Source organism: Chiloscyllium punctatum, chromosome 47, assembly GCF_047496795.1.
Source record: "Chiloscyllium punctatum isolate Juve2018m chromosome 47, sChiPun1.3, whole genome shotgun sequence".
NCBI classification, from domain to species: Eukaryota; Metazoa; Chordata; class Chondrichthyes; order Orectolobiformes; family Hemiscylliidae; genus Chiloscyllium; species Chiloscyllium punctatum.
In genome coordinates, this window is record NC_092785.1 from 22,683,286 (window position 1) to 22,704,943 (window position 21,658).

A 21,658-nucleotide genomic window follows, 5' to 3' on the forward strand; every position below is an offset into this window, starting at 1 on the left:
GAATGGCTGAATGACAAACGCTCCATGAAATACACCTTGGCAAAGGAGCAGCATCATTACACACCTCATGTACTGGCCTCCAAAGCCGTCTCTGACAATGATTTTCACAGTTTAACCACCCATTGGTTGAAGAAATTAATTTTCATCTCACTTCCAAAGGTGGTCCCTTCCCTCTGAGGCTGTGCCCTCATGTCCGAGTCTCCTCCATGTTGAAACAGCTCACAAGCACAAGCTGAAATGGGAGGACTCTTCCTAAAAGGAAGTACAATGCTGTTCTGAGGCTTCGATTGACAGACTGAGGGATGCCAAAAGGGAGTACCAGACCACATGAGAGGCCCAAACCTACCAAATAGACTCCCACCGCCTATGGCAAGGGAGAAACTACATTTCAGGATACAAAATGAAGCAGATCAAGACACCAGAGAAAGACGTATTGCTCCCTGGGCGCTCAATGCTTTCTCTGGTTGGTTTCAGCAGAGTGCCAGTGGCGCAGCGACGCCTGCCCCACCAACCCCAGAGACACCTGCTCCCTTGTTCACCACTGCACATGTCAGCACGGTCTTGCTGAAAGCCAAACCAAGGAAAGCGACGGACCTGGATGGAGACTCTGGCCGTGCACTTAAATCTTGCATGGACCAACTGTTGGAGATATTCATCAACATCTTCAACCTCTCCTTGCAATAAGCTGAAGTCCCCATCTTCTTCGAGTAGACCACCACCATCACTGTACCAAACAAAGCACATACAATTCCCGAACTTACCTTCCAACATACTTTTGTGTCAACTGCAAATTTGCCAATAGTGCATTCACTTCCTTCCTGTAAGTCTTTTATGTTTTACATCATTTAATATTTTAAGTGTATAATATACATTATGTATTGTTAAATGTTGGAGCTGTTGCGTCTGTGCAAATATTGTTGTGCATAAATGCTGACTGTGTTTAGATGCAATATTATTGTGCATTGTGTCTGAAATCTTGTTTTCATTGGATAAATTTGAGTTTATATCTAAATATTGCTTTACATTAGAACTGTTCATGATTTTATGTAAATACTGTTGGATATTGTAGCTGTTGCTATTTTTGCATCAATGCTCTATCAGTTCATGTTAAAATTCTACCTTCCTTCTTCCCATCAGTGAATCAATGTCTGACCGTGTGAGGGTGCTGCTGAACTCATCCAGCACTTTGGGATAGATCTGCAAACCCAGTGCCATGCAGAGGGCGGCAGTACGGAGCAGCACCAGTTGTTGAGGATCGATTCGGCAGGGACACCCGATCACTTGTTTTTATAGATTGGAAACACATACTCTGGATGGGTGAAGTGGGGGCGTGGTTGGGTGTCGGGATTGTAATGAGGGCTGCCAGGTGAATCTCATTGAGCATGAGTTCCCTGACTGGGGATGCTAACCTGATACAAATATGGGGTCCTATCTGACAGATAAAAACAGGAGTGTCAGGGTCTCTGCTCACTTTAGGAACCAGCTTTGTGCTAGCTGGGTCAGTGTCATGTACTATGCAAGTGTAAACACTGAGTGATTTGACGATGGGTTACGAAGTTTGTGGAATTTGAGAGGATATTATCCAGAGTAATAGGGAGAGTGTTGAAGACTGGGGAGCAACTTGAGTGGGCAGATAAGTGGAAATGGAGCAGAATTAACACAGAATAATAGAAAAAAATCTATATAGAGAGTAATGAAGAGATGGTTGAGTACGGTAAAGCAGGAACAGTGTTAAATACAGGGGAGAGGACAGGGTTAAGTGCAGAGTGGGGTCAATAAAATGAAGAACAATAGTTAGAGAGCTATTTTGTGAATAATGTGGCGAACTCGACTACAAAGTGAAGGTTGTAGTCGACTACAAAGTGAAGGTGAAATTGTGAAATAATTAACTGGAAAGTATTATATACAGGATTAAACATTCAGTAACGGAGAGGGTTGAATACAAAAGAAGAGAGATGGTTCTGTGCAGGGAAGTAGCGAAGATCATATACAGATAACGATATAGTTGAATAAAGAATAACAAAAGAGGCTAATACAGACTGAGAGTGAGCGTTGTAAATAAAAGAAGTGAATCGAGGGGATGGAATACAGATGATGGCTTAAACATACATAGAGAGATAAAGATAGAGAGACAGAGAAACTCAACGACAGATTAATCTGGAGAGAATTAAACACTGGGGAAGGCAATGGATTGCACAAAGGAAAATAGAGATTATTAAATACTGGGGATTAGAGAATGGATGAAATGCAGAGAAAGAGAAATGATTTCCAGCTTTTGTCATTTTTGGGGGAATGAACAATGGCTTCCAATGTGATACGAACAGATGGTCTTACACTTTCAAATTCTCAAAAGTCAACATTGAGCCTTGCTCTCACTCTGCGCAATGACACAGTTACTTGACTCCCTGTTGTATTGCCTCCCAGCGTCACTTCTTTCCATCTCACCAACTATTCCTCACTCCCTATCCAATTGTCATCGAACCTCACATAAATTCCCACTCCTCACGCCTTCACCTTTTACGCGTGTCTTGGCTTGTTCAAGTAGAACAGTGTGGACTGACGTAATGCCCAACTGCTGATCTTGTCCTTACTTGAGAGGGGATGAATGGATTTCTGCTGTTCTTCTTTGCAATCTCAAAATTAGTTAAGTAGCCTCCACCAATTCCTCTGTTAATATTTCAAGAATAATTTTTGTATTTATTCATTCAGGGGATGCGTGTGTCGCTCGCTAGCACCAGCATTTATTGAAAATCCTTAATTGTCTAGAGGGCAGGTAAGTGTCAACTACATTGTTGTTGGCTAGGAGTCATATGTCGTACTGATGAGGGAAGGGTGACAATTTTCCTCCCGAAAGGGTGTGTGAATCGACAACCGATCATCGTTAGCCTCTTTAATTCCACACTTTTATTGAATGCAAATTCTATCATCTGCTGCGTCCGGGTCCCCAGAACATTACCAGGCTTCTGGATTTACAGTCCAGTGATAATTCCACTTTGCCATTGCCTCCAACTGCTGAATGGCCTCCTCCAGCACAACAGGCTGGAGAAGGTGCTGAACAAAACCAGAAGAACTGTGGACGCTGTTAATGAGAAACAAAAACAGAAATTGCTATTCACTCAATCAATTCATAAATGGCATCAGTTTCCTAACTCTTCCAAGTCTGAGGTCTGACAACCTCGGCCATTGCTTGAGCCAAACTTCCATCCATTGACTCCACTAGAGTCCTCTCTCCACGGTAATGATCAACCACATTTTCTTCCAATAGGCAGAAGGAACAGAAGCCTACACATATACACCAACAGGTTCAGGAACAACCTTCCTGAAGCGGAAGGTGGTATTGCAGATGCTGGAAATTAGAGTCAAGACTAGAGTGGTGATGGAAATGCTCAGCTCGTCAGGCAGCATCCAATGAGCAGGTAATGAACATTTCATTTGGAGCCCTTCATCAGAACCTTCATTGCCTTCTTGTTTCATAGCATCTGCCCGTACTGCTCATAAACAAAGGTTTTCACTAGACTTCAGTACATGTGACAATAAATAAATCATTTTGAACCAAATCAAACTCAGCCATGACAATCTGATCCACTAAATTGTCCCATTTGGCCCCTTTCTCTCTAAACCCTTCCGATTCATATCCACATAGAGACTTCTCAAAGGAGAAGGTGAACAATACAGCAGAGGTGACAGAACCTTCACTGACATTTTGTGATTTGTGTTCTATTATTAAAATGTGTTTCGAGCTATGAATTGGGAACTGTTTGCTGAGAATAACTTGTGGCCTTTAAGTCAGCTTGTGGTAAAAGGAACAGACGAAACAATCTGTTGTTATTTGTGAAGTCAGGCTTTGAGGCTAATCGTCGGATGAGTCTGGATTAAAAGGCTTTCTACTGACAGAGAAACCAACGGACAGAACTACCTAAGGTTCAGCAAGTCCTTTTTTGCCAGTCTACATGACACGAAGCACATAGACATCGCATCCTCCCAGTTGGTCCTGTACTCCTAGAAAGGTCGTGATTTCTAGAAGTGATGTCTTACCACCTGAGTTGTTTCCATCTCTGTGGCACATGATTTGCACATGACTGGACATTCTGGAAATGGACAGCAGTATGCTTTAAACAGGTAGTCTGTGTGAATCCAACATGAAAGTTATCATCCCTCTCATCTACAATGGGAAGGGGGTTAGGAAGGACTGACGACCGGTTTCACTGCTAAATGCAGTTTACAGAATCCTTTTTGAGATAATCGCCAACGAAGTCAGGTGTTCTGTGGGATCTCTGACTCACCCCGACCAAACCTGTATATACTGCTAAGGATGACATCTGAGAGCTTCGTGCTCCTTTGTGATGTAATTTTCTATGTGTTGGGTAGTAAGGTAGGAAAGCTACCTTATCAGCCTGGACCAGTAGAAGGCCTTTGACAGGAAATCACACACAAACACGTGTGACTTAATCCACAAAACTGGCTTTGGAATGAGAGCTGCAATTGGATTGGTCTGCTGTGCATCAACTTCATTCGTGCAGTCTCTATAAATGGGTGGGAATCAGACAGCTTAACGAACTGTCCTGAAATCAGGCAGCACTGCCAATTGTCACATTTCCTGTTTAATAATTGTCCTTGAGGTGATTGAATAATTGTTGTGATTCATTAATATGTTTCTTACTTTTTAGCCATTGCCTATCCACTGAGAAAGTGTGCACTGCAGATGTTGAAGATTAGAGTTGAGAATCTGGTGCTGGAAAACAGCAATTCTGGCAGAATCCAAGGAGCAGGAGAGAACATGTTTTGGGCATAGGCTCTTCATCAGGCATCAGCTACTTCCGCATTAATGGCTTATGCCCGAGATTACGATTTTCCTGCTCCTCAAAACCTGCTGACCCGTTGTGTTTTTCCAGCACCACACTCTGGTCCCTGTGAACTCAATCAGGGTTTTGGCCATTTATGCATCAATTCCTTGTTGTTCCTTGTATTTAACTTCAGGGCTTTGGGTTCCAAGTTCAGCTTCTTCATTCTACGTTGTTATCAACAATTTGAGCATTTTACGATAATTCTTCCCAAATACAATAATATTGTTACATAATACTATCTCATTATGTCCGTAACTTTTGGAGAAAATTTAATACATTTCTGCATGCTTACATCTTTGCTTTTGTGTTAATACAATGCTGGGAGATGTAATCAATTAGTGCATTGTGGTTTTTGCTCCTTGGCAGATATGAATAGTTCAAAATATTGATGCATTATTTCAGTCTTTTTCTGAACAAATACCTCACACATCATCAAAAAGATAAAATAACAAATTAAAAAGTTAGGTTTCCACAGTAACTGCATCACTTAATGCATATGTTATTGAAGATCCCCTGAAATTCGACCAGTAACGCGCTGGAAAGAACGGGAGGCAAGTGTTTGATCCTGAAGACAAGGATTCAGAAGCACAACATCTTAAGAGAACCCGAATGTGATTCTGCTGCTTTTCTCTTTTACCCACAGATTGTCTACTTCCCGTGTCCAGCTTCTAACTTCGTTTGATATCATATTCCCAACCCTCCGTCAGATCTGATTAAATATTCCCCAGCTTCAGTAGCATGTCTCCCCAGCTGGGTGGCAATCCCCATACAATTAAAACAAAACGAACGCAATATATTCAGATCACATAGCCTCAGAAGCACTTCCAATAATTTAAATGTACAAAGTCCTTCCCCTGCAACCAATGTTTCCCAGCCACACGTTCTTCTGACTAATGCGTACTCAGAGTCACCCATGGATCAGGTTTTCAATTTCTTGCCCGTTTTGCTAATTTCTACCTTCAGAAACTCATTGCTTTTTTTCCTGTAATGATTTTCATGTGGTCTGCCAGCTGGACCTTACAGGATATGAAATGCCTGATTGGGGCTGTTAATCTGTGCCAATCAGGGAGACCTAGCTGATTGCAAAGGTTGAATGTCAACGATATTGAGATGCGGAATACCTGAATCAGTGACAGCCACTGTGAAAGACTATGCATCTGTAAATAAATGGTAGTTCAGTGTACAAGACACTGAAGAGTTATTTTATTACCAAATGCTGTTAGTGCCAATGTGGACCAGGACCTCGGCCTTTTTTCACTTTACACATTTTCTCGATCCCACCCCTGGTTCAAACACAGACCACCCTCATTTCTCATCCTGGATTCTGTCATGTCAGAACAGATACTTCTAAAAGAGTCAATCAGCAATTTTAGTTTTTTCCCCTGCTGTCACTTGATGTTACCATAGTTGTGGCTTGAATTTGCAGAAAGGAAATAACAATGAAAGAGTGGGGACTGGGTAGTCCATGTCCATTTAACTGCAACATTGATTGCCTAGAATGATAGTTGGCAAGTCAGGGTTCAACTCTGAGGGCTTGAAATGACACAAACTCGGGATTGTATTCCTGGAATTCAGAAAAATCTCAGGGGATTAAATGTTTTCAACAGAATAATGGAAATCGCCGGCATTGAATGGAAAGAAAGACCTCTTATTGTCTCTTTATTTCGGACATGGAAAAACATCGAGAAATTTATTGATGCCTGAAATCTTTGCAAGGCTGAAATGAAGGGACAGTACCTCACATTTCTCCACAATGTGTTGGTCAGGCTTTGACTTACTCACTCACACTGAACCTGCCCTTCCTCTTTTCAGCATACCCTTGTAATCCTTGTCTTTTACCGTCTCACCTAACATTGTGTTATTAGCAAGCATAATACACGATTTCACCATGTCAGTCATTGATAGAGATTACAAACACCGCATCTCAAATAAACATGCACAATGCCAGCTTGAAAACTTGTAAATGAAATGTTGTTCCCACACTCTGTTTTCTCTCATTTACCAGTCCTCACACGAAGACTCATTTCACCATCACTACAGGACTGAGTGACAATATTGACTACTGCTCAATCGTTTCATGAAGTGAAAAAATTTTCACTTTAATCCCTCCCTGGCCTCACCTTCACATCTCCTTTCAAACTATTCGATCAATTATTTGGTCAGCTATCTTACGTTTCTTCACTGCACTTGTGCGGGACACTGCAGGGAACAGATAATGACTCACCCGTTTCTGATGCTGTACACCTCATGTATCGCTGAGAGTCAGCTGTGAAATATCTTCAGGACACTCTCATTCTGTTAGGCCGATGCATATTGATTGGAGCTGATATAACTGCCCAGGAGCAACCTCATTGAGAATGGATATGAAACTCCCATGGGAAATAGAAAATCTGTGAGTGAAAGAGCAAAGCAACAGAGACCATTTCTGCCTCCATAAAGATGTTGTGCTTCAGAATCCGAGTCTTAAGGAGCAAGCACTACCCTTACGTGCCCCACAGATTCGAGACCGAATTAGTTCAGGAGATTTACACTTAGAATTTGAAGAGATCCTCAGTCGTGGATGTGTTCAGTGACACAGTTACTGTCGGAAGCACACTTTCATTAGTTATTCTTTCTGATTATGTGTGTGGTATTGGCGAGGACCATAACAGGATTTTTAAAATCCATGCTCACGACGAAATTGGTCAACGGCCGTCATTGTCCCCATTCTGATTGTAGTTGGGGGGGGGGAGGGGACGGACGGTGGGTGGGCGGGGTTTGACACCTTTCCTCATGGAATCACACAGGCGGCCTCTTTGTAGCAGGCTGTCCTACACCACCAACAGAACCTGGCCGATGAAGTCGCAACTCGGCCGGTGAGGCATCGCTTCGTGCAAGCTTACTGTTGTCTGTGGACTCGAGGCCTTTAGTCACCTTAGTGAGAGATAAATGTTGTTAAATCCTCTCCTTTGTACAGTTGCCAGTGACCTCCATGAGAGGGGAATGGAATGACTGAGGGGCCGCACTCTTTGTGGAATTCATGTCATGCTGTCTGGCAGAAAAGGATTTGCTGATTATCTTGGAGATTATTTTGGCGATTTCTGAAATAAAGAGTGATGCTTACTGGCTCTTCACCTTCTGGAGATCATCCATGACATAGACCCCAACCATCTGCTCCAGTAGGAAGTTCTACAAACCTTTCTGGATTATTCTCCATTTGTCTCTCACCTATAGATCATCTTTGAGAATAAAGATCCTCTTGATGTTCCCTTTGACAGATTGCCACAAGTCTGATGAAGACTCAAAGGAGGGCTTCACGTTTCTCCAACTTGTGTAACCCTTTTTAACTCCTCCATGTTTTCTGGTTTTGACAGTTTCACTTTCAGATTCCATGTTCCTTTGTAGGCCAGCAGGAGGAAGTGGTCAGAGAAGAATACTAACTTGAAATCAGTAGATTATCTGAAACCAAATCCAACTTGGCTAGTCTCAGTGCACAGGTGAAACACTCGGGTCCTTGTCAATCTCCCTTGCTTCTTCATCGTGAATTTTATTTTCGAATGGCGCCAGTGGCAGGATGGACAGCGTTTCGTCTCTGGAGCCTGTTAACTTCTGATCATCAGGCCGGTCGCAAGTTCTTTCTTCTTTTCTCTCTCGTCTTCGTCTTGTTCTTCCGTTCCTTGTGGCAGTGACCACGGAGGAAGATGCCATCAGTGGTGTCTACAGCAGCAGCGTTGTGAACCTTGAACAGGAATCCTGGTGTCGGTATTTAATTCTCCTTTACTCCTGACTTAACCTGATCATTATCTGTATTTAACTATATGTATTTAACTATCTCTCTCTTTCCCTCTATTAAAAAATCTCCCGACTATTCTCTATTGAGCCTGTTCCTTTTACTTTTCTTTCAACACTCTCACAATTACCGTGCATTGAATTTATTCTTTAAAAGCCACACATTAAATCTGGATTAAACTTTCTCCTTATTGCTCTTTAACTTATACTTTTACTATCAGTGTCATTTTAATCCTCTCCATGATGTACTGAACCCTCTCCGTTTCCAGTGTATTTAACTCTCTCCCTGCAATCATGTATTCAGCTCTGTCCTCAGAACTCTCAATTTCGTTCTTTCTCTATTACTCGGTGTTCACTCCCCTCTCTTCCCCTCAATGTAACACTCACCCAACTCCCCTGTGTTGAAAACTCTCTCTTTTGCTCTGTGTTAAATCCTGTCACATGCCACAAAGGCTGGTAAACTGTCATCAAGTCACTCTGCATTTTTAGTTGCATAAAACATGACACTGACCCAGCTAGCTCAAAGCTCTTTCTTCGAAAAAGCAGAATCCCTGATTCTCCTGTTTATATCTATCAGCCAGGATTGCCTGATTCCCAGGGTAACAGCCCCTATCAGGGATCTCATATTTAATTAGAGCCATCCAGCTGACCTCATTGTAATCTGTGCAGCTTCCCTGCATTAACCTTCTCCCTGTGCATGAGTAATCAACCTGTTCTTTTCTGTAAGCTTCTCTCATATTACTTTCTACTGAATTTTCTCCCTTTTCTGTATTTAATCCTCTCCCTGTTTCCCTGTTTTTAGCTTTTTTCTCTATTACTGACTAGTAAACCCTCTCCTATTGTCTATTTAATCGTCTCCCCATTATTATTTATCGCATTCTCTCCCTGTTACAATCTTTAACCCTCTCTCTATCTGTGTAACAATACGCAGAGACCGTGTCCCTGCATCGTCATTCCCAACAACCGTTAACATGACACCGGCTGTTCGATGCTGCCGCCACTCTGCCCGGCGTTGTGACTGCAGATCGATCCCAAAGTGATGTCGGATCTCAGACAGAGTATGACTGACGGGACGAAGAAAGGCACACATTTAAAATGAGATGATGCGGAGTTGTGGTATTAATCGAACAGCTCCAAAAACAACAGTACTTGCATATAAACATGAATTGTTTTAATATTTTTATATACACTCGAACGGCTCCAATATAGAACAATATTTCTCTGTCGATATAAGTAGTTTCAATGCACAATAATATTATATGTAAACACAATCAGCTCTAATGCACAACAATATTTGTACAGGCACAAGGAACTTCAACATAAGATAAATAATATGTGTTCATAGAACCTCTACAGCGTGGAAAAAGTCCATCAGTCGCAACAAGTCCACACTGACCCTCTGACGATTATCCCACCTAGAACCATGCCCCTACTACTCTATGTTTGCCATGAGTAATGCACCTTACCTACACATCAATAAATACCATGGACAATATAGCATGGTCAATTCGCCTAACTTGCATGACTTTGGACTGTTGAAGGAAACATGAGTACCCGAAGGAAACCCATGCAGTTACAGGGAGAATGGGCAAACTCCACATACACAGTCACTCAAGACTGGGATCAAGCCTGAGTCCCTGATGCTGTGAGACAGCAGTACTACCCATTCAGCCACCATATCACACTATAATATTGTCCATATAAAATCTGCAATCCTGTGAATATAAGTGACTTGCAGGAAGGAGGTGAATGTACTGTTACCAAATTTGCAGATGACAGAAAATTAGCTGGGAATGCAAGTTGGTTTATTGCGTGTGTTTTTTCTTAGGTGCGGTAATTATGATCATCTTCTTAAAGAAGTTGGGGACTTCAGCTTGTTGGAGGGAGAAGTCGAAAATGTCAGTGAAAACTTCCGCCAGGTGGTCCATACAAGATCTAACTGCACGGCCGAAGACTCCTTTCAGGCCCGCTGCTTTCCTTGGTTTGACTCTCAGGATTACCCTTATGACGTCTGCAGTGATAACTGAGGGGTAAGATATGTTAGGGGCTGTTTGGGCAGGCGATAATGTGCCCCTGGCATTGTGCTCAAATCGAGCAGAGAAAACAATGAGTGCCGCAGAGTGTGTCTTCGTCTGATAGCTTGTTCAGTTTAATTTTGTATCCTGCAACGTTCTTGACGCCTTGCCGTCGGTGGAGGGTATCGGTTAGGTATGTACGGGCCTCTTATGTGGTCTGGCATTCCTGATGGCCCTGCGGAACTCAGGTCTGGATTCCCTGTATCGGTCTGGGTCTTCCCACTTGAATATTGCTCTTCTGTTCTCCAGTTGGGAGTGAATTTCCCGGTTCACTCTAGGTCTACGCTTGGGGAACACTCGGATTGACTTCTTGAATATTCAGTCCTCCATGCATTTGATGATGATTTTCGTGACGGTGGTGATGTAACCATCCAGACGTACCTGCTCCCTTGTTCACCACTGCACATGGCAGCACGGTCTTGCTGAAAGTCAAACCAAGAAAAGCGACGGGTCTGGATGTAGACACTGACCGTGCAATTAAATCTTGCACGGAAAAACTGGTGGACGTATTCACCAATAACTTCCACCCCTCTCTCCAACAAGTTGACGGCCCCATTTTCTTCGAGAAGACCACAACCATTCCTTTATCTTAGAACGCACATGTAATTTCCCAACTTGACTTCCAACCTACTTTTGTGTCAACTGCAACTTTGGCAACAGTGCATTCACCTTCTTCCTGCAAGTTCTTCATATCCACATTATTTCAAGTTTTATGTGTATAATGTACATTATGTATTGTTTAATGTTGGAGCTGTTTGTTGTGCATTACACCTGACTGCGTTTACATGCAACATTATTGTGGATTGGAACTAAAATTTTGTTTACATTGTTGATATTTGAGTTTATATCTAAATATTGCTGTACGTTAGAACTGTTCATGTTTGTATCTAGACACTGCTGTATATTGTAGCTCTAACTATTTTTACATCAATATTGTTACAGTTCATGTTAAAATCCTTCCATTTTTCTTCACATCAGTAAGTCAGTATATGACCGTGTGGGAGTGCTGCTGACTCCTCCAGCACTTTGTGATGGATCTGCAGTTCCATACGCCAGCCAAAGGTGCGGCGGCATGGAGCAGCGTCGGCTGTTGGAATCGATGAGGCCGCTGCCTGTCTGTCACTGGTTATTGTAGTGTGTAAACACATAGTCTGGATGGCCGGAGGAGGGGGCGGCGGGGAGGGTGGTTGGAGGGTGCCGGGATTATAATGAGGGCAGCCAGATCCATCTCATTGATTGTACATTCCCGAACTGTGGATGTTAACCTGATACAATCAGGGAGGCCGAGCTGACAGATATAAACAGGAGTGCTAGGGGTTTTGCTCAGTTTAGGAAACAGCTTTGTGCTGGGGAGCACAATAGGGAGAAAGGTGAATACAAAGTGAAGGTTAATGAGTGTCATAGGTGATGGTCAAATAGAGCAGGTGCAATGGAGAATAATTGTGAGAAGATAAAATGTAATGTATGAGGTACAGGATTAAACAGAGAGTAACGGAGAGGATTGAATACAAATGAAGTGAGATGGTTAAGTAGAGGGAAATAGCGAAGATCATATACATATAACGATCTGGTTGAATAAAGAATACCAGTGGAATCTAAATACAGACTGAGAGTGAGCGCTGCAAATAAAGGAAGTGAATAGAGAGGACAGAATACAGATAAAGGTTTAAACAGCGAGAGGCAGAGAGAGACAGAGACAGAAAGAGACAGAGACAGTGAAAGACAGAGTAATCTGGAGATAACTAAACACTGGGAAAGCGAATGGATTGCATCAAAGATAATAGAGATTATTAAATGTTGGGGAACAGAGAAAGGATGAAATGCACAGCAATAGAAATTATATACAGCATTTGTCAGTGTTGGGGGAGAAGCATTGTCTTCTGATGAGCTACTAAGAAATGATCTCATCTGTTCAAATTCTTAACAGTCAACATTGAACCTGGCTCTCACTCTGCCCATTGACATAATTACTTGCCACTTTGTTGTATTGACTCCCAGGAAAACTACTCATCATCTGATCGATAATTCCTCATTTCCAATCCAATTATCATTGAATCTCACACAAATTCCCACTTCTCACGCTTTCCCTTTCACGCCTTCCCTCTCACTCATGCCTTCACTATTTCAAGTAGAACAGTGTGGACTAACATCATGCCGTCTGCTGTTCTTGTCCTCTCATGAGAGGGAACGAAAGGAATTCTGCTGTTCGCCTTTGCCATTTCAAAATGAGTAAAATTGCTTCCGCCAATTCCTCTGTTAACGTTTCAAGAAGGGGTTTTGTTTTTATTCATTCTGGGATGAGGGTGATGCTGGCTAGCACCATTATTTATTAGCCACCCCTAATTGCCTAGCGGGCAGTAAAATGTCCGCGGGCCGGACATTGTTGTGGGTCTGGATTCGCATGCAGTACTGACCAGGAAAGGGCGGCAGTTTCCCTCTCGAAAGGGTATGAGTGAACCGACAACCGGTCACCATTAGACTCTTAAATTCCAAGACCTTTATAGAATTCAAATATCACCATCTACTGCGTTCGTGTCTCCAGAACTTCATCTGGGTCTCTGGATTGACAGTCCAGTGATAATTCCACTCAGCCATTGCCTCCAACTGATGAATGGCCTCCATCAGTTCAACAGGCTGGAGAAGGGGCTGAACCAAACGAAAAGTACTGCAAACGCTGTAAATCAGAAACAAAAACAGAAATTGCAGTTCATTCAATCAATTCATTAATCTCATCAATATATTACCTCATCCCAGTCTGACATTCTGGAAACGTAGCCATTGCGTAAGCCAAGCTTCCATCAATGGAATCCATTAGACACCTCCAACCCAGGGAATGATCCCCCACATCCTCTTCCATCAGGCAGAAGGCGCAGAAGCCCGAACACACACACCAGCAGGTTCAGGAACAGCTTCCCACCTGAAGTGGGTATTGCAGATGCTGGAGATTACAGTCAAGATTAGACTGATGCTTGAAACGCACAGCAGGTCAGACAGCATCCAAGGAGCAGGTAAATCAACTTTTCGTCAGGAGCTCTTCATCAGAACCTTCAGTGAATTTTGGCTTCATGGCATCAACCCATACTGCTCATAAACAAAACTTTTCATTCGACATCTGTGCAAGTGACAATAAATCAATGTTTTCAGACCAAATCAAACTCAGCCATGCCGATCAGACTCCCGAAATTGCCCCATTTGTCCCATATTTCTCTCAAAACATCTTATTCATATTACCATAACGACTTCCCAAAGGAGAAGGTGAACATTACACCAGAAATGATGGGTTGCAGAGGTGATAGAAACTTCACTGACTTTTTAGATTAGATTAGATAACTTACAGTGTGGAAACAGGCCCGTCGGCCCAACAAGTCCACACCGCCCCGCCGAAGCGTAACCCACCCATACCCCTACATCTACCCCTTACCTAACACTACGGGCAATTTAGCATAGCCAATTCACCTGACCTGCACATCTTTGGACTGTGGGAGGAAACCGGAGCACCCGGAGGAAACCCACGTAGACACGGGGAGAACGTGCAAACTCCACACAGAGAGTCGCCTGAGGCGGGAATTGAACCCGGGTCTCTGGCGCTGTGAGGCAGCAGTGCTAACCACTGTGCCACCGTGCCGCCCACTATTTTGTTATTTGTATTCTTTTCATTAAATGTGTTTCGAACTGTGAACTGGGAACTGTTTGCTGAAAATAACCTGTGGCCCTTGAGACAGCTTGTGATAAAAATAACAGATGAAATAATCTTGTTTGTTTGTGAAGCCAGGCCTTGGGGCTAATTGTTGGATGAGTCTGGATTAAAAGGGTTTGTCCTGACAGAGCGACCAACGGGAAGAAAGTCCTGAGTATCAGCCAATATATTTATGCCAGTCTATATGATACGAACCGCACAGACAGCGAGCGCACCCTCCCAGTTGCTTCTGTCGTCTACCACATAGGGCTTGGACAACAGTAGGTGGGGGATTCTGCACCAGCAGTTACCTCTGGAGAAGCTGCCCAACGCCTTCAAGTCCTTAGAAAAGAGTACAATTTCTAGAACTGATGGCTTACCACTGAGATGTTTTCACATCTGTGGTACTTAATTGACCTGGACTTACTGTAAGTGGACGGCAGTCTGTTTCAAACAGGTCGCCTGTGTGAATTCAATAGGTAAGTTGTCATCCCTCTCATCGACAATTAGAAGGGGGACGGGGAGGACTAATGACTGGTTTCAATGTGAAATTCAGTTTACAGAACCCTGTTTGAGATCATCGCCAACTAGATCAGGTGTGCTGTGGGATCAGTGTTTCACCCCGCCCAAACCGATACTTTACGGATCAGGATGATCTCTGAGAGCCACGCGCTCCTTCATAGCGTCACAGAGGTATACAGCTTGGATACAGAGCCTTCGGTCCAACCTGTAGACGCCGACCAGATATCCCATCCCAATCTAGTCTCACCTGCCAGCACCTGGCACATGTCCCTACAAACCCTTCCTATTCATTTACACATTCAAATGTCTCTTAAATGTTGCAATTGTACCAGCCTCCACCACATCCTCTGGCAGCTTATTCCATACACGTACCATCCTCTGCATGAAAAAGTACCCCCGTAGGTGTCTTTTACATCTTTCTCCTCTCACCCTCAAGCTATGACCTCTAGTTCTGGACTCCCCGATCCCAGGGAAAAGACTTTGTCTATTTATCCTATCCATGGACTCAAAATTTTGTAAACCTCTATAAGGTCACCCCTCAGCCTCCGACGCTCCAGTGAAAACAGTCCCAGCCTGTTCAGCCATTCTCTGTAGCTCAAATATTCCAACCCTGGCAACATCCTTGCAAATCTTTTCTGAAGCCTTTTAAGTTTCACAACATTCTTCCAATAGGAAGGAGACCAGAACTGCACGCAATATTCCAAGAGTGGCCGAACCAATGTCCTGTACAGCCGCAACATGGCTTCCCAACCCCTGTACTCAATACTCTGACCAATAACGCAAAGCATATCAAACGCCTTCTTCACTAACCTATCTACCTGCGACATCACTTTCAAGGAGCCATGAACCTGCACTCCAAGGTCACTTTGTTCAGCAACACTCCCTCGGACATTACCATTATGTGAATTTTCTCCGTGTTGGATGGTAAGGTTGGAAACCTGCCTTATCAGACTGGACCAGGAGAAGGTGGTTTGGTCTGCGGTGCACCAGCAGCGTTAGTGCAGTCTCAGTAAATGTGTGGGAATCAAAAAGCTTCCTGAACTGTCTGGAAATCAGGAAGCGCAGCCATTGTTAACTTACCTGTTTGAATATGACCTTGAGGTGACTGAATTTTTGGTGTGATTTGTTAATACGTTTCTTACATTTTACCAATTGCCTATTCACTGAGAAGGTCAGGACTGTAGATGCTGAAGATCAGAGTTGAGAGTCTGGTGCAGGAAAAACAGAGCAATTCAGGTAGCATCCAAGGAGCAGGAGAACAAATGTTTTGAGCATAAGCCTTTCATCAGCAATCACCTCTTTCCTGATGAAGGACTTATACTCGAGATTCCCATTTTCCTGCTCCTCAAATGCTGCTCCTGTTGTGCTTTTCCAGCACCACACTCTATCCCCTGTAAACTCAATCCATTTTTTGGCCATTTATGCAACAATTCCTTGTTGTTCCCTGTATGTAGATTCAGGACTCTGAGTTTCAAATTCAGTTTCTTCATTCTCCATTTTAAAAAACACTTTGAGCAATTTATGATCGTTCTTTCCAAATACAATAATATTGTTACATTATAATACCTCATTACGTCCATAGCTTTTGGAGAAAACATGATAAGTTGCTGCACGCTTACATCTGTGCTCTTGTGTCAATCCAATGCTGCGAGACATAATCAATCGATTCTTTCACTGTGCATTGTGGTTTTTGCTTCTTGGCCAGTTGTGAACAGTTCATGATATTGATGTATTCTTTCAGTCTGTTTCTGAACCAAAATCTCGCACAACATCATAAAGACAAAATAATAAAAAAGTTACGTTTCCACAGTAACTGCATCACTTAATGCATATGTTATTGAGGATCAACCGAAATTCGACAGGTAACGCTATGATAAGAACTCTGTTCCTGCATCTGTGAGGCACAGGAGGGAAGTGCTTGACACTGAAGACAAGGTTTCAGAAGCACAACATCTTAAGAGATCCAGAATGTGATTCTGCTGCTTTTCATTTTCACTCACAGATTGTTACCTGCCGTGGACAGCTTAATTTCCCTTCTAACTTCGTTTGATACCAGATTCCTAAAGCTCGAGCAGGTCTGATTAAATATTCCGCTGCAACAATAGCATGTCTCCCCAGCTGGGTGGCAATCCACATACAATTTAAAAAAAAAACGAATGCAATATATTCAGATCACCTCAGCCTCAGAAACATTTCCAAAAATTTAAATGTCCAACGCCCGTCCCCCCGAAACTAATGTTTCCAGCCACACGCTCTTCGGACTAATGAGAATTCGGAGTCCCCCATGGATCAGCGTTCAATCTTTTTGCCCGATTTCTGAATTTCTACCTTCTGTAACTCATTGCGTTTTCTCCTGGTAATGATTGTCATGAGCTCATACAGTTTGACCCTATTCGATATAAAATCCTTCGTTGGGGCTGTTAATCTGTGCCAATCAGGGAGACCTGGCTGATTGTAAAGGGTGAATGGCAGCGTTATGGAGATGCCGAATACCTGACTCAGTGAGAGGACTCTGCGAAACATTGTTCCTTTTTTAATAAATGGTGATTAATACAGATTGCAAGACACTGAAGGATTATTTCACCAGCAAATATTGTTGGTGCCAATGTGGACCAGGACCTCGGCCTTTTTTCACTTTCCACATTTTTTCGTACCCACCTCTGTCCACCACTTCCCTGAAAATGTACTGAAGTTGCTCTGAAACATCCTTCAGCCTGGGTACTGTTGAGGATATTTTACATTTCGGATTCTGTCATGTCAGGACAGATTCTTTTAAAAGAGTCAATCAACAATTGTATCCCCGCTGTCATTTGATGTTAACACAGTAGTCGCTTGAAATTGCAGAAAGGAAACAACAACAGAAGAGTGGGGACTGGGGAGTCCATGTACATTTGACCAGAATGATAGCTGGCGAGCCAGGGTTCAATGATAAAGGACTGAACTGACACAAATACTGGTTTGTATTCCTGCAATTCAGAAGGATCTAATGGGAGTTAAATGTTTAAACAAAATAATGGAAATTGCTGGCACTGAATGGACAGAAAGACCTCTTGTTGTCTCTTTATTTCGGACATAGTAAAGCATCGGGACATTTATTGATGCCTGAAATCTTTCCAAGGTTGAAATGAAGGGACAATGCCTCACATTTCTCCACAATATGTTGGCCAGGCAATGACTTGATAATTCACACTGAACCTGCCCTTTCTTCTCTCAGCATTCCCATGTCTTCCTTTGTGTTTTACGGATGCAACGAACATTGTGTTATAAGCAAACGTAACACACGATCCCATCATGTCAGTCATTGAGAGAGTTTACAAATACTACATCTGAAGAAATGTTTTACAAATACCAGCCTGTGAACGTGAAATTGAAAAGTTGTTCCTCGTCCCTGTTTCCTCTCCTGAAGCAGTCCTCACACGAAGGGACGTTTCTCCATCACTACAGGACGTAGTGACAATATTGGCTACCGCTCAAACGTTCCAGGATGTTAACAAAGCTGCACCTTTATCTCTCCCTGGTCATCTTCACATCTCCCTTCACACTATTCTATCACTTAATTGGTCAGCGATCTGAAGTTCCTTCACTGCACATGTGTCCCTTGGAGTCTGCTGTGAAATATCTCAGGACCCTCTCATACGGATGCGTATTGATTGGAGCTCATGTAACCGTTGAGTATCAAACTCATTGAAGACGAAAATGAAACTCCCAAGGGAAATAGAATATCTGTGAGTGAAAGAGAAAAGCAAGATAAACCATTTCTGTTTGCATCAAAATGTTGTGCTTCAGCAACCTAGTCTTAAGGTTCACGCATTTCCCTTACATGCCCCATAGATTCAGGGGCAGAGTTCTTTCGGGAGCTCTACACTTTGAATTTGAGGAGATCCTCAGTAATGCATGTGTTCAGTGACACAGTTACTGTCGAAAGCTCACCTGCATGATTTCTGCTTTGTGATGCTGTGTGAGGTTTTTCGATAGAAATACCACATTGAAAGGATTAACTTCTTGTATGGCAAAGCATTGAGTTGATACAAGCGCACAGATGTAAGCATGTGGCGATACTTTCTGCAAAAATTACAGACGTAAAGTAATAGCATAGTTTCAGCAATATGCAGAGGATTATCCGGCATTCAATGATCCAAATGTTGGATTTCTTTCAAGGTCGTAATATCCCGATGCTTGGCTCAACTATGATATTCGGCATTCGATTATCTATCAGCAATATATTTGCATTGAGCAAGAGTGATCATAAATTCTTTATCAAGATGGAGAATGAATAATATGAGTCGGAAACTCGGGTCCTGAATCTAAATAATGAATTGATGTGTAATTGTGCAAAGATGGATTGAGGGACCTTAGTTAAAGAGGTTCTCATTGAATAGACAATGGCTAACAAGGAAGAAATATTGAATAGACAATGGCTAATTAATTACAACAATTATTCAGGTGTCTCCAAGTCAACAATACAAATGGAAAGGTGAGAGTAGGCAGCCCTGCCTGACTCCACAATTGATCGGAAAGCTTCTTATTCCAAACCTTTGATTGAGGTTGCACTCATGACGTTAGTGTACAACAATTGGATTGGTTCACAAATTCCCTCTCCAAAGCCCATTTCGGAGAGCGCATCACACTTGTGGGTAAGTGAAATCATGGCAAGGGCCTCCTCCTGGTCCAGACTGGTGGTGTCATCAGTGGTGTCTACAGCAGCAGTGTTGTGATCCCGGAGCAGGAATCCTCGTGTCGGTAGTGGTGTTGGTGTTGTAGGCCCACGTACACAATCTTCCCACAGAAGTCTTGCTGCAGTTGTAGAAAATATTTTTTTTGATCTCACTTGAAATACTGTGAGTGGAAAGAGCCGGACACTAGACGTTCGGAAGGATATATTTGCCTTGAAGGGAGTACAGCATAGATTAACAAAATGATAGGTGGGTTTAAGGGATTTAGCTATGAGGTGAAACTGTGGAAATTCGGCCTTGTTTCTCCAGAGATTAGGAGACAGAGTAGATAAAGATAGTCTATTTGCACTGTTTGCAGCTTCGTAAAGAAGGGGAACTCGTCTGAGAATTCGAGCCGATGCAATCAGGAGCGATGTTGGGAACCCTTCCAACACTGCAAAGCTTAGTGGAGTTTGTAGTTCTCTTGCACAAACAGCATGGACTCTGGATCAGTTGTTAATTTTGAATCTGAATTTTTTTGTGAAGCGTAGTACTAAGGGATAAGGCACAGGTACATGCGTGTGATGTTAACTTACAGGCTGGTGGGGCTGAATGGCCTCTTGTTACCTCCCCATGGCGATTAATCTCCTGCAAGCGCCTTACAACGGCATTAATATCCTTCCAAAAGTGTGCTGCTCAGGAGTGGGCAGAGCTCAGTTTTAACCCATTTCAAGCCATTCGCTTTTCAAGGGTTCAAATCAGATCTCGTTCCATCAACTCAGTGTGAAACAGCGACTTATTATGTTTAGGAACATTGCCCTGACCTTCTTCCTAACTGGAGTTTGTCTGGCTTTTTACAAGCCTACCCAACTTCCCACTTCCCAAAAATAAAAGTGCATCTCCAATTCTCGATGTTAACATTTCCTCTCGAGAATAGGGCCACTTTATTTATATTATTACTCCTTACCAACCTGATTAAAGCTTTCTCACTTCCGACATGATCTGCTATTTGCCTGTCCCTTTCATTGGTAAACAGTATAACATACATCCATAAATATCCCAATAACTAACAGTGAATGGCTGCAATATTTGGAATACTGCAAGCAGCCCTTATTTAAAGTACTGTTCAACAGAACGGATAGCCAGAGACTTGAAAATTTCACTCCAATCCTTGGTTTTAATTCAATGTGCAAAGCATTACTTAGTTTTCCATGATTGAATGAGTGTGCTGTTAGTCTAGACAAACCCAACCGCACTGTAATAGTAGGAGAACATTCAGTTCCTTCTCTGTCCTGTCCCAAAGGAACAGGCAGTCATTCAGCTGTGATTTTTCTCGACAGCTGCTGGCAGACTTGCCGAGTTTTCCCAGCAATTTCTGTTTTTGTTTCTGATTTACAACATCTGCAGTTCTTCTGGTTTTTATTCAGTCCCATCTCCAGCCTGTTACACAGGAAGAGGTCATTCAGTAGGGGGAGGCAATGGTCTAGTGGACTTATCGTTTGTCTGTTCATGAAGTAGTCCATGTAATTTTCTGGGGAATTTGAATTCAATACAAAATTGGAAATAAAGAGTGCAAGGATGACGACAAATCCAATGCAGATGTCGGTTCATTTGCGTGCTTTAGAGAGAGCTACTCCGAACCTTAACAGGTCTCGATGACATGTGACTGCATACTGGTAAAAATGTGGTTGAATCTTAACTGCACTCTGTGCAGTTAAATTCTGTGCTGACAGTGAAACTCCCATCCCAAATAAGGCCAAAGACGTCTTGCTGCAGTTACAGAAAACCCTTTTTAGATCTCACTTGAATTATCGTGAGCAGAGCCAGGTGCCACAGTTAAGGAAGTATAAGTTGGCCTTGGAAGGTGTGTAGTGTTGATTTGGAAGAATGATACATGGACTGTAGGGACTTAGTTATGAGGTGGAACAAATCCGGCCTTGTTTCTCTGGAGATTGGGAGACAGAGTAGATAAACCTTGCAGAGGTTCGGTCGCACTCCCACACAGAAAAGCTGGTGGAGTTTGTAAATCTCTTGCACAAACGGCATGGATTCCGGATCAGTTGTTTATTTTAAATCTGATAGATTTTATTTTGTTAAACGTGGTATTAAGGGATAAGGCAA